The sequence below is a fragment of the Nematostella vectensis genome, chromosome 14 (genome assembly GCF_932526225.1).
Source record: "Nematostella vectensis chromosome 14, jaNemVect1.1, whole genome shotgun sequence".
Taxonomy (NCBI): Eukaryota; Metazoa; Cnidaria; class Anthozoa; order Actiniaria; family Edwardsiidae; genus Nematostella; species Nematostella vectensis.
In genome coordinates, this window is record NC_064047.1 from 11851152 (window position 1) to 11866174 (window position 15023).

The 15023-nt window shown below is 38.4% G+C and overlaps 2 long non-coding RNA genes across 3 annotated transcripts; one reads left to right on the plus strand and one right to left on the minus strand.

Moving 5' to 3' along the window:
* Positions 1-5024: 5024 nt before the first annotated feature.
* On the minus strand, positions 5025-14777 carry LOC116618772. Of its 2 annotated transcripts, XR_007306570.1 has the most exons (3): positions 10437-10871; positions 10175-10273; positions 5025-5826 (listed from the first exon to the last, which is right to left on the minus strand). It is a non-coding gene; the product is annotated as an uncharacterized LOC116618772 (long non-coding RNA). The 2 variants fall into 2 exon arrangements; XR_004296332.2 differs by lacking the exons at positions 10175-10273; positions 10437-10871 and adding an exon at positions 14097-14777.
* Positions 12504-13241, plus strand: LOC125559873. Its single transcript, XR_007306571.1, has 2 exons — positions 12504-12944; positions 13108-13241. It is a non-coding gene; the product is annotated as an uncharacterized LOC125559873 (long non-coding RNA).
* Positions 14778-15023: the final 246 nt, after the last annotated feature.

The following is a 15023-nucleotide window of genomic DNA, read 5'->3' on the forward strand; positions in this document are numbered from 1 at the left end:
TAGCTAGGGCTCCTTATCCACTGTACAAATTACCAACGCTAATTCAACAGAGCTAAGCCCCTTGTCTACTGTTCTTCATACAAATAATAAACAAACTGAATTAAGCCCGCCTATCCGCTGTTTATATGACCGGCTCCAACAAACCTGCTCTAAGCTCCTCAGCACTGCACAAGCAGCTTCTTAAACTGAGCATAGCCCATTACTCCCCGCACACCAAAATGACGCTAAGCAAACTGAGCCAAGCCCCTTATCCACCGCACATCAAACTGGTGCTAAGCAAACTGAGCTAAGCCCCTTATCCACCGCACACCAAAATGACACTAAGCAAACTGAACTAAGCCCCTTATCCACCACACACAAAACTGGTGCTAAGCAAACTGAGCTAAACCCCCTTAAAATCCACTGCACACCAAACTGACACTAAGCAAACTGAACTACGCCCCTTATCCACTGCACATACTGATGCTTATCAAACTGGGCCATTTCCTTTATCCAATATACACAGACCAATACTAATCAAACTGAACTAAGCCTTATATTCACTGTACACAAGACCAAATCTAATACAACTGAGCTTAGCACTTTATCCATTGCACACCAGACTGATGCAACACAAGACCAGCACTAACTCATTTAAGCTAAGCCCTCACCACAGCACACCACACCGCAGACAAATGCTAATCAAACTAATAAAGTACCTTAACCTCTGTACATCAAATTAAACTTTACCACTTATCCATCACACACCAGACTGATGCCAATCAAAGTGAGTTAAGCCCCTCAAACACTGTACACAAGACCAACACTGACTCATCTGAGCCAGGGCCCTAAACACAGCACACCAGGCAAATGATAATCAAACTGAGCTAAGCCCCGTATCCACTGTAAACCAATATGAGGTAAGCCCCATCTGCTCTACAACAAACCAATAATAATCAAACTGAGTTATCAGAACAATAATAACCAAACTGAACTTAACACCTTATCCACTGTACACCAGACCAATGATAGTCTAATTCCCTTATCAACTCTACATCAAACAAATATTAATCAAACTGAACTAAGCACCTTATCTAATGCATTTAGACAAACACGATACTGATGCTATTCAAACTGAGTTTAAGCCCCTTATTCACCACACACTATAATGATGCTATTTAAACTGAGCTTAATCCCCTTATTCACACCACACACCATACTGATGCTATTCCAACTGAGTTTAAGCCCCTTATTCATCACACACTATACTGACGCTATTCCAACTGAGCTTAAGCCCCTTATACACCACACACCATACTGATGCTATTCAAACTGAGCTTAAGCCCCTTATACACCACACACCATACTGATGCTATTCAATCTGAGCTTAAGCCCCTCATTCACTACACACCATACTGATGCTATTCAATCTGAGCTTAAGCCCCTCATTCACTACACACCATACTGATGCTATTCAATCTGAGCTTAAGCCCCTCATTCACTACACACCATACTGATGCTATTCAATCTGAGCTTAAGCCCCTCATTCACTACACACCATACTGATGTTATTCAAACTGAGCTTAAGCCCCTTATACACCACACACCATACTGATGTTATTCTAACTGAGCTTAAGCCCCTTATACACCACACACCATACTGATGCTATTCAAACTGAGCTTAAGCCCCTTATACACCACACACTATACTGATGCTATCCAAACTAAGCTTAAGCCCCTTATTCACCACACACCATACTGATGCAATTCAAACTGAGCTTAAGCCCCTCATTCACTACACACCATACTGATGTTATTCAAACTGAGCTTAAGCCCCTTATACACCACACACCATACTGATGCTATTCTAACTGAGCTTAAGCCCCTTATACACCACACACCATACTGATGCAATTCAAACTGAGTCTAAGCCCCTTATACACCACGCACCATACTGATGCTATTCAAACTGAGCTTAAGCCCCTCATTCACTACACACCATACTGATGTTATTCAAACTGAGCTTAAGCCCCTTATACACCACACACCATACTGATGCTATTCTAACTGAGCTTAAGCCCCTCATTCACTACACACCATACTGATGTTATTCAAACTGAGCTTAAGCCCCTTATACACCACACACCATACTGATGCAATTCAAACTGAGTCTAAGCCCCTTATACACCACACACCATACTGATGCTATTCAAACTGAGCTTAAGCCCCTTATACACCACGCACTAACTGATGCTATTCAATCTGAGCTTAAGCCCCTTATTCACTACACACCATACTGATGCTATTCAATCTGAGCTTAAGCCCCTCATTCACTACACACCATACTGATGCTATTCAAACTGAGCTTAAGCCCCTTATTCACTACACACTAACTGATGCTATTCAAACTGAGCTTAAGCCCCTTATACACCACACACTATACTGATGCTATTCAAACTAAGCTTAAGCCCCTTATTCACCACACACCATACTGATGCAATTCAAACTGAGCTTAAGCCCCTCATTCACTACACACCATACTGATGTTATTCAAACTGAGCTTAAGCCCCTTATACACCACACACCATACTGATGTTATTCTAACTGAGCTAAAGCCCCTTATACACCACACACCATACTGATGCAATTCAAACTGAGTCTAAGCCCCTTATACACCACACACTATACTGATGCTATTCAAACTGAGCTTAAGCCCCTAATACACCACGCACTAACTGATGCTTAATTCAAACTGAGCTTAAGCCCCTTATTCACTACACATCATACTGATGCAATTCAAACTGAGCTTAAGCCCCTCATTCACTACACATCATACTGATGCTATTCAAACTGAGCTTAAGCCCCTTATACACCACGCACTAACTGATGCTATCCAAACTGAGCTTAAGCCCCTTATTCACTACACACCATACTGATGCTATTCAATCTGAGCTTAAGCCCCTCATTCACTACACACCATACTGATGCTATTCAAACTGAGCTTAAGCCCCTTATTCACTACACACTAACTGATGCTATTCCAACTGAGCTCAAGCCCCTTATACACCACACACCATACTGATGCTATTCAAACTGAGTCTAAGCCCCTTATTCACTACACACCATACTGATGCTATTCAAACTGAGCTTAAGCCCCTTATTCACTACACACTAACTGATGCTATTCCAACTGAGCTCAAGCCCCTTATACACCACACACCATACTGATGCTATTCAAACTGAGCTTAAGCCCCTTATTCACTACACACCATACTGATGCTATTCAAACTGAGCTTAAGCCCGTTATTCACTACACACCATACTGATGCTATTCCAACTGAGCTTAAGCCCCTTATTCACTACACACCATACGGATGCTATCCAAACTGAGCTTAAGCCCCTTATTCACTACACACCATACTGATGCTATTCCAACTGAGCTTAAGCCCCTTATACACCACGCACTAACTGATGCTATTCCAACTGAGCTCAAGCCCCTTATACACCACACACCATACTGATGCAATTCAAACTGAGTCTAAGCCCCTTATACACCACACACTATACTGATGCTATTCAAACTGAGCTTAAGCCCCTTATACACCACGCACCATACTGATGCTATTCAATCTGAGCTTAAGCCCCTCATTCACTACACACCATACTGATGCTATCCAAACTGAGCTTAAGCCCCTTATTCACTACACACCATACTGATGCTATTCAATCTGAGCTTAAGCCCCTCATTCACTACACACCATACTGATGCTATTCAAACTGAGTCTAAGCCCCTTATTCACTACACACCATACTGATGCTATTCAAACTGAGCTTAAGCCCCTTATACACCACACACCATACTGATGCTATTCAAACTGAGCTCAAGCCCCTTATACACCACACACCATACTGATGCTATTCAAACTGAGTCTAAGCCCCTTATTCACTACACACCATACTGATGCTATTCAAACTGAGCTTAAGCCGCTTATTCACTACACACCATACTGATGCTATTCAAACTGAGCTTAAGCCCGTTATTCACTACACACCATACGGATGCTATCCAAACTGAGCTTAAGCCCCTTATTCACTACACACCATACTGATGCTATTCCAACTGAGCTTAAGCCCCTTATACACCACGCACTAACTGATGCTATTCCAACTGAGCTCAAGCCCCTTATACACCACACACCATACTGATGCAATTCAAACTGAGTCTAAGCCCCTTATACACCACACACTATACTGATGCTATTCAAACTGAGCTTAAGCCCCTTATACACCACGCACTAACTGATGCTATTCCAACTGAGCTCAAGCCCCTTATACACCACACTCCATACTGATGCTATTCAAACTGAGCTTAAGCCCCTTATACACCACACACTATACTGGTGCTTAATCAAACTGGGCTTACTTATTCACTACACATCATACTGATGCTATTCAAACTGAGCTCAAGCCCCTCATTCACTACACACCATACTGATGCTATTCAATCTGAGCTTAAGCCCCTCATTCACTACACACCATATTGATGCTATTCCAACTGAGCTTAAGCCCCTTTCACCACACACCATACTGATGCTATTCAAACTGAGTTTAAGCCCCTTATTCACCACACACTATACTGATGCTATTCCAACTGAGCTTAAGCCCCTTATACACTACACACCATACTGATGCTATCCAAACTGAGCTTAAGGCCCTTATTCACTACACACCATACTGATGCTATTCAAACTGAGTTTAAGCCCCTTATACACCACACACTATACTGATGCTATGCAAATGTTAATGACACTGAATTAAGCCCTTATCCACTGCAAACAAGACTAACACTAATTCATCTGAGCTATGCCCCCACCAGAACCTAGTGTTTAGAATTAAGCCCCTATCCACTGTTCATCATCAGACTAATAATAAAAAAAAAGTTAAGCTCTTATCCACTATTTATACGATCAGCTCTAATAAAAATGAGCTAAGCCTCTCGGCACTGTATAAAGGCCAATGCTAAGCAAACTGAGCTGACTCCCTTATTCACTGTACAGAATTGAAATGCACAACACACCAGATACTGATGTCCAACACACACCAGATTCTGGTGCTTATCAAACTGAACCAGCCCATATCAACTGTACATAAGACTGAGCCGAGCACCTTTTCCATCAAATTGGACTTAAGCCAGTTATCATCAGACTGATGCCTCCAGTTATATCATCAAACTGAGCTAAGCCCCTTGTACACAAGACAATCCTAATTCAACTGAGCTTAGCCCCTAGCCAACACACAAGGGGCCAATGCTAATCAAACTGAGCTACAAGTGCACTTTACGTCAAATTGAACTCAGCCAGTTATCCATCACACACCAGACAAATTAATCAAACTGAGCTAGTATATGGGAACAATAATAATCAAACTGACTAGGTCCCTTATCAACCACACACCAGACTGATGCTAAGCATACTGAACTAAACCCCCTATTGTACACAAGACTGAGCTAAGCACCTTTTCCACTGTAAACCCAACCAATCCTTATTAAACTGTGCATGGCCCCTTATCCAATAATAATCAAAATGGAATTATGCACCGCACACCAGACTAATGCTAAGCAAACTGAGCTGAGCGCCTAATCCATTGTACACAAGACCAATGCTATTCAAACTGGGCTAATTCATATATTCACTGTACATAAGACCAATGCTATTCAAACTGGGCTAATCCTTATAATCACTGTAGTTGAACCCCATATCTGCTGTACAGGTGACCAATGCTAATCAAACTGAGTTGAGCCTCTTATCCACCACACACCAGGCAGGGCAGTAGAAGTGATTATTTAACCTGAAAAGGAAAAAAATAATAAAAGTAACAGTTACTGATTAAGCGCCTTTTTGTAGAGGTTATATACAGTAAAAAAGAACATGCAAAACAACAGACAGGTGATACAACTATTGCAGGTAGACTGGGCAATTCCACATGAGATATGCAATATCAAGATTTTTTCAAATTACATTGAGCCTTCCAAACCATTGAGCCTTATGAAAATGATAAAATATTGAGAATTTGGGTTCACGCCCATTTCACAGGGCTCACTGAAAAAGGGGCTTGTGCCTTGGAGTGAAAAAAATTCCAGATTTCTCACTTGTTTCCGCATGAGGACACATTATTGTGGACATTACTTAATGTCCACAACGTTGACATATTTAAGTTTAATTTAGGAAAAAAGCTTCACATAAATGTAAAGAATCATAAAATTCATCTTTTAGATACATGCATCTTTTATGTAAAAAATATAAATTGAGAATATCTATCGTACTTATATCATATTTTTTTTCAAAAAGAAAGGTTGATTTTTATGTTATCTCTGCAATATTTCTATTTTTTCAATGAATAAAAAAAACTGGATGTCATTTTTTTGGGGAAAGCTACAGTACAACTTTTGCAGTGAATGGTATGAGAAGCAATTTAAAGTAGAATTAGAAACAAATGTCAATTTTTGTCTTTGGATGTGATGCACAACAATCATGAACAAAAAGAATGCAAACATCATGGAAATCGTCATTCTCCATACACAGAGCTTCTGGAATTACGCAAAAAAAAAAACCTCAAAATTACGCGGGATTCTTTACTAAATTATGCGCTTAATTACACGGAATATCAACTGTTACGCCCAAACTACATTTTGTACCGAAGGAAAGCACGAAATAACTTGAAAAGGTGATTTTTTTGTGTGAAAATAGGCAAGTTTTCATTGGCTCCTAGCTACCAGCCTATAAAAAAAGGTATTTTATTATTAGTCCTAGGCCTTCGCAGTTTAGCAAAGAGCACCTAGTCATTTTATTTGTTTACGAAATTCCGTTTGAAACATCGCACTCTTACGAAGAATATCTCTCTTTTTTTACGAGAAATAGAGGTAAGAACCCATCAGCTGTGCAATTAAATGTTTTGTCTTTCAAAATTTATCCAAATTATGTGGGATTACGTGGAAATTTGTGGATAACGCGGATTACGCGGAAAAAGCCAAATTACGCGCTTCCACACAAGCGCGTAATTCCAGAAGCCCTGCATACATGAGACGTAAGACCAAAACAATGAGCTTGTCACAAGTTTGAAGAACAAGAGGCTAAAAGTAAACATAAAGGAGAAACTTTTACATTTGGAAGGCCAGCTTAAAGTCACTTTGTTCCCTATAAAAATAGAAAAAAATGTGCACTCTATAAACAAATGGAGGGTTCAACTTTGAAATAAATATGAGTGTTTGCATAACTTGTATAAAATATGTGGATGTTTTGGATTGGACAAAAATCCACATTTATGCTGTTTTAAGTATGAGCAGAGCTTGATGTGCCCTAAAATTGGATTGGGATGACTTATAACTTCTGGTTTAGGGCTGGATTTCAATAGAAATTGTTGCTGATTTGCTTCAATGATAATGCTATGGAGAACATTTCTCATTTGTTATTTGAGAGAAGTAGGTACTATACCCATTATAGACCACAAAAATTGATGGCCAGGAAATTTAATAGAAAACGGTCGCAAGATAGAAATATTTTACTGACCATATTATCAAAAGCTCTTAACTAATATCAGACTTCTTTGTGAGAGTAATACAAAAAAATGCAAGTATTTTAACTGTAACTAAAATACCACAGACAATAATTGTTGACGAATTTAGTTTTTAAAAGTCATGTTTGTAAATGTGTGACGGCTCAAATTTATGTTGAATAATTCAGCAAATGTTAGACTGTCTGATAATACAGTAGGTTGCAAGGGTAAGGTACTGTCCAAACAAATCAGGAATACAGAAAGAGAGGCCAAATTGCATCCTGAGACATCAACAACAAAATGGAAGGTTTTTAAACTCGCCATGAGGTGCATGAGTAAAGATTATTTCTTGTTTTGGGAATTATAGCCAAATTCGTTGTTGTGCGACCTCCAAAAATCCAAAATCCCTTTCTTTGTTTGATAATGGTGCGTAGTCAATCAAACCAAACAATCAAAAACAGCTGCAATAAACACCAAGTCTTGTAAAAAGCTTTGGAAAACATTGTTCTCTAAATGTCAGTTCTTTAACCTGATGAGTCAGTTTTCAGCTTGTTTTCCTGTGAAGTGAGATTTTTATGATTTTTTTGTGCAACTGTCCAATAATAGGTACCATCTGAAAATAGGTATGAGTACCTTAAAGGTTCTGTAACACCCTATATCAAACAAATTTCATTATCCTCTTTAACAAATATTCTGGCATAGAATAAAAATATTGTGGTCAATTTGTTTAAAAGCCATGTAAATGTTTATTCATATTAACATTATATACAGTCATAAAAACACTAACAGCTTTCTTAACTTGAACTGTTTTAATATTAGCTTATCTATTTGATAACCCATTAAGCATTGTGGGTTATGAGACATGGGCTCCTTAGCAGTGTGGTATGCCAGTTCAGGAAGAAAGGAAGTAATATAATGGTTAATTGTCCTTGTGAAAATGCCAAAAAGTCATGAAGATGTTCAGCAGAAATCGCAAGCTGTGCACCAACTATCAGTGTAATGGTGAACGGCTAAGACGGAAAGATGCCGAGAAATGGCAATTTCTAGTGAGAATTCGCCCCAATTCAGAAGGAAATCTGTGCAGTTATGGCTTCTTTTTTAATAAAACTGTACCTGTATCTCCTTAAAAGGAAACAGTGTGAACAGGAAACCATTTAACCATTTCATAATCCCATGACAATTAAAGACTTATTAGAGATGACATTAAATTTTAACAAAGAAGCAGTAAGCTGTTCCTCTGTGCTGTTCATTGATGAGTGTCAGCAGATACGTCTTGTTGTTTTCTCTTGAATTTGTAGAGTTATCATAGATAAATACACACATTTTTTTGTCAAACAGTTCCTCTGACTTGATTTCGGAGGTTTGCAATAATGCACGGTTATTGATTAAATCGACCAAATCATGATAGCTACACAGAGGAGATCTTGCATGTGATTCACCCCGAGCTTACATAATATTCTATCTAATCCTTGCAATACTTTGAAGCTTTGAAAACTGTTTGGTAAACTGGCAAAACCGAAAGTGTACGACGTTCTGCTACCAAGCTGCCATTTTGAACTATTGGTTTACTGCGAATGAAATGCCAGAGTGGCCTGGAGTCGAATGTTTTGATGGCCAATGTTAATCCATTTTTTCCCTCCTTCCCAAACTGGCATTCTCCCCACTGCTTAGAGCTTAGCTGCTTAGTATATCCAACCGGAAGTAATATTGCAAAAGTGAAAAGGTAAACTTTTAGGCCAAAATGGACAAAAATACCACAATATTCATATTGGTTGCCAGATTTGCTAAAGATGACCCCCGAGGTGTTAACAGGAACTAATGAACTAGGTGTTCACATAGTCATGTTTGGGCTGAAAAAAACAAATGTGCCATATGACTGTCAATTAGTTTAACTAAGACAAAATAAAGATGCAGTAAACAAAGCATAAATATTGAAAATAAAACCTAAAATCGTCAGAAATGTGTAATGAAAGCCCGTTTAGATTTGAAAGGCAATTAAAAAAAAACGGTTCAAATTTTAATTTGGATTTTTCGCGCTTATTTTAAAAGGTGTCATTAAGTGCACCAGTCCCTTAGATTCAACTGAGGAGTTCCAAATAAGAAATTTCAAAATCGCTCAAAATTGGTTTAAAGTTAGCCCCTGGTTCTCTGATCATGTTTAAAAAGTTTGAGTTACATACAATAAATATTTTTCGAGAAATTCCGAATTTACGATTTTGCCTATAAAATCGCCGATTTGGGGGCATTTTTCACCTTTCGTACAAAATCGCAAAATATTCTTTAAATATACGCGGAATTAAAAATAGCGATACAGATCCTTAGAAAGGAGTTGATAAGGTATAAATCGAGTGGTTTCTTTACTTTTTCCGGCAAAAAAAAGTATATTTTATTGCTGTCTAAACATGTCAATAAAAAATGTCGACTTGAATAATAGCTTAAATTTGGGGCTTATAAAACCGATGGTACATGGATTTTCGCAGAGATTTTGCACTTTAAGCAAACATTGGTGTTATTTCTTTCGATTCAGCAAATAAAAAATTGGGGGAATCAAATTCCCGAATTATAATGAAGCCGAACGCAACCCCATGTCGGGCTCAAATAACACCCGATTTTCTTGACAGCCGTCTTTATTAGATACACATACCTGTTTGTACAGGAGACAAACCACAGATAATAAACTCTACCCTTACTGTATACTAATCTCAGATGCTGTATAATTGTCTTGGTTCATCCTTGGAAGTTACTGGAAGTCAATAAAGACATTACAATGAAAAATATTTGCTATTTTGTACAGACTTCAGTTCAGAACACCTGCCGGAATGGCAAACTTTGAAGGATTTGTTTGGGTTTTAAAGTTTCTTTACGCTCAATTGAAGTAAAAGATATTCAAACACGTCAGTTCTTACCTTCTGCCAAGAGGTTTCTGGGAGAAAAGCCGATTTGTAAGATTAATTTCAATGAAAGGTCAAGTACTTGAACACGAGTCTGTTTTCAGATGACAACTGATCAGCGGTCTACCAGATGAGAATGCATGAATTTGCAAAGGAAACCCGATATAAAGAATAGTTCAACTAGTCGGCTTGCAGTTTTTATTCTAGATTGTTTCTTATTTTATGTTCTTCATTCTATAAAAAAACATATTAATGATGCCAAAATTATTTTAAAAAGATACCGTAGGAAACACCAATCGAAGAATAAAACACAAATACCACAAGCAAACATGCTTCGTTGACATAAGGGCATAAGCTAAAAGAATTGTCACACTCCCTCAAAGCGGCATCCTGTTACAGTAACACCTCCGTTAGCCACAAAAGGCTTTAGGGCAACACAGAGAGATCACATGAGGCTGCTTCTTATAAAATCAGGCAAGCATAAAATTGTAATTCAGATGATAGCTTGATATTTTTCTTGATCATGACTACCTGTGATTACGCTGTTTGCGTGGGTGGTCCTTGTGGCCCTAGCGTCGATTGCTCGAGCAATTCAAAGTGCGTTCTTAAACTTTAAACTGAGTTTGAACTTCTTCTTGCTAGAGCTGGTAAGTGAATCATGATTTAACGACCGGAGTATTTGTTAAGCGCGCGCGTAGGTGACTCTTGAAACGCAAATGTAATCACAGGTAGCCCAGGCAATGGTTGCTTGTCCGTAGCTCGGAATTCGGCTGTTCTGAGAGGGGACGAGTAAGGCGACGACGAGTGAAATGAGTTCTCTAATAGAAATCTGACTACCCCCGAAAGAACAAAGAGGGATTTTTTTATGCCTTTGCAGTATCTTCACGGGACTTTTATTGTCGGATTTGGCTACGTACCAGGGTTATCTAGCTTATGCTTTATAGTTTTGTCTACAAATAGCACGTCAATTGGGAACCGAAAGTGGACCCTCGACCGCTGTGGGCGCACACCCTGCATCCCCCCTCTCCCCCCCCCCCCCCCCTGGGCATATTTTGGGGAGTCCCTATTTCAACTCAACTTCCCGTTTCGTAGACTCGACTTATTTATCGCGCACCTCTGCTTTCCTTATATTAGTTTATGTGTGTTCCGATGTTTGTGTGTGTGTATGTGGGGGGGGGATATGCGACGGAGATTGATTTTTCATTACGGACTTTGCGCAAAAGTACAGACTAGCTCACAGGCTAAAACATCCCTCGCATTAAAACAATGTCAATCAGCATTATATCTTTCGTTTAGCGAAAGTATTATTTTACCCCTCAAACACGGGGAGTAGATCGTCGTCTGTATCGGAATCATAGACATGTTCATTCAATCTGTCGCAAGCTCCAACTGATTTTGTAACCCTTTTCCAGGCAGTCTTGTTGGCATTGCACAGTTGTTGTTCTTGTTATATCAAGCAAAGTAGCCAATAACGAGTTAATGTTCTCACGGCAATCTACGATTGTGCTTGTGCAGAAGGGAAGTAGCGCATAGAGGGTTACTGTTCTAACGGCAATCAACAGTTTACATTGAGTTAACTGACAGCTCATCAGTGGTTGGACAGAGTGATATTTGTTTTCTCTTGCTACAAAGTAGCGAAGCAGCCCATTTAAAGTCACTATTCTCACGGTAGTCGCCGATTTTCCAGCTACCGATTTTTCAAACTACTTCAGTCACCTGGAGCAAGTCCGTAATGAAAAAGAAACTCCGTCCCACCTGCGACCAACAACAACGGCACATTTACCCTAGGGACTCCCACGCAAAAGGTAAAACCTTTAAAAGAAAAAGTCGACAACAACGCAGATTTATGTTTTTTAGAACGATATTTCGGCTGGCCAATACCTGCCTTCTTCAGCTTCAGGTTATAAATGAGTTACAATGGCATGTTACAGCTAGTATATGTACAAAGTTCATTGATGATTAACTAACAAAAGGTAAAAATAGTAATTGAGTAAGGGGTGACTTATGGAAGATGGTAAATAGGGTGGTGTGGATCACTAAGTAGCTAAACGGTTTCTTCACATATGTTTGTGTATTAAAAAAAAATAACCCGGTCCGCCGAGGTCTGGTCCGCGTAGGTCCTGTCTTCATTTTACAAAGACCCGCTCCCATTATTGATAAAAATTTCTGCAGTAATCAAGCAGTGCTCATGCGCACACAACTAATATGCAGATAAACGTAACGTATACAATTTTTACTCTTACGCCTAAGTTCTTTACCAAATCATCAGATGTTTTTAAAATAGACAAACAAGACATGATATCGCCTTTTTTAAAATATGATTTTCTAATAAAGAAAGACTAGGACTCAAAACGGTATGTTCTTATGGGGATTAGGATACCTGTGGAAAGTCACGCATTTTCATCTGGCAGACCGCTGATCAGTTGTTGTCATCTGAAACCAGACTCGTGTTGTAGTACTTGACCTTTGCATTGAAATTAATCTTACAAATCGGCTTTTTCCCTAGAAACCTCTTGGCAGAAGGTAAGAACTGACGTGCTTGAATACCTTTTACTTCAATTGAGCGTAAAGAAACTTTAAAACCCAAACAAATCCTTCAAAGTTTGCCATTCCGGCAGGCGTTCTGAACTGAAGTCTGTACAAAATAGCAAATATTTTTCATTGTAATGTCTTTATTGACTTCCAGTAACTTCCAAGGACGAACCAAGACAATTATACAGCATCTGAGATTAGTATACAGCAAGGGTAGAGTTTATTTTCTGTGATTTTTCTCCTGTACAAACAGGTATGTGTATCTAATAAAGACGGCTGTCAAGAAAATCGCGTGTTATTTGAGCTCGACATGGGGTTGCGTTCGGCTTCATTATAATTCGGGAATTTGATTCCCCCAATTTTTTATTTGCTGAATCGAAAGAAATAACACCAATGTTTGCTCAAAGTGCAAAATTTCTGCGAAAATCCATGTACCATCGGTTTTATAAGCCCCTAATTTAAGCTATTATTCAAGTCGATATTTTTTATGGACATATTTAGACAGCAATAAAATATACTTTTTTTGCCGGAAAAAGTAAAGAAACCACTCGATTTATACCTTATCAACTCCTTTCTAAGGATCTGTATCGCTATTTTTAATTCCGCGTATATTTAAAGAATATTTTGCGATTTTTTATGAAAGGTGAAAAATGCCCCCAAATCGGCGATTTTATAGGCAAAATCGTAAATTCGGAATTTCTCGAAAAATATTTATTGTATGTAACTCAAACTTTTTAACCCTGATAAGAGAACCAGGGGCTAACTTTAAACCAATTTTGAGCGATTTCGAAATTTCTTATTTGGAACTCCTCAGTTGAATCTAAGGGACTGGTGCACTTAAGTACTCATAAGTATTGCGCGCATGTACAAACAACAAACTTCAAAAATTTATAGCCTGCGTAGCGGCTATAAAAAAATTATCGCTTCAAAACCTATCCAAACATCGCTTATTTTTCGTTTTGTTTCAAGAAAGGTTGATGAGTAGGTTATGTTATATATAGAGCCACTTTATTTTATGCTTGTCTTTACGGAGCTACGCACTCACTGAAGAAATGAATAAATTTTGTTCGGCTCGAGCGAGAATACAAGGTTGAGGATTAGTTAATAAAACAAATCACGATTATCATTATCATTTAAACTTACCTTCCGGATGTGCTCCAAAATCTTTATACAACGTATTTAGAAGGTAAAAATGGATGTTTAACTTCGGATGGTGGATGATTTTCGATGATGAAGGATCGTGCAACCACGGCTCGTCTCGAAAACAGATCTCCAACTCAAACTGTCTTCAGATAAACTGTTGCCAAGGTAACACTACAAATGATATATACCACAGGAGTCCCGTCGAATGAGCGTGCGTTATTCCTTCTGTATCTCAATGATGTATTTATCGATTCTTTTATTAATACTTATTTACTTTAACGAAAATTTGAAAGACCTGTCAACTAATCTTCAGATTATATAATAAAGAGGTATCTCAGAAATTATGAAAAAATATAAAACGTAGAAATCGAGGATCAATGTTTTTACAGCCTAATAGTGACAGGGTGTTTCCGAAACTTTAAATTAAAGTCCGTATAACCACCTTTCACTAGCAGAAAGAAACATTGATAAGCTTTCAAATTATGAAAAGGAAATTGAATTTGGTTGAGATTTAAGTTTCCTACAGAACTTTGAAAATTGATGGTCATTTTCTTGGCCGCACAAAACGGGGATTGAATCTTAGGGTACTATCGTTTCCTAAGTCTAAACAACGCTTTTAAATAATATCGATCAACCACTCCTTTGTTATTGTTTAATACAGTGGTTTATTTGCAAAAAAACTTCAACATAACAATCCACGAATGAAGTCTGATACGTTATTGACGATATTTGATTGAAAATATTTTGGTTAGTCGCTTGAACTAGCTGATGGAAACGGATGTTTTGTGTGATTCGGCATTAAGTAGGAGTATAAAATGGTGGCGTGATTAGCCTTCTTTAAGCTCGTAAAAATTCTGAGACGGCAATCACAAAATAATAACTCGATTTTGCATTGCTACCTACACTAAAAAAATTGCATTGCTACCT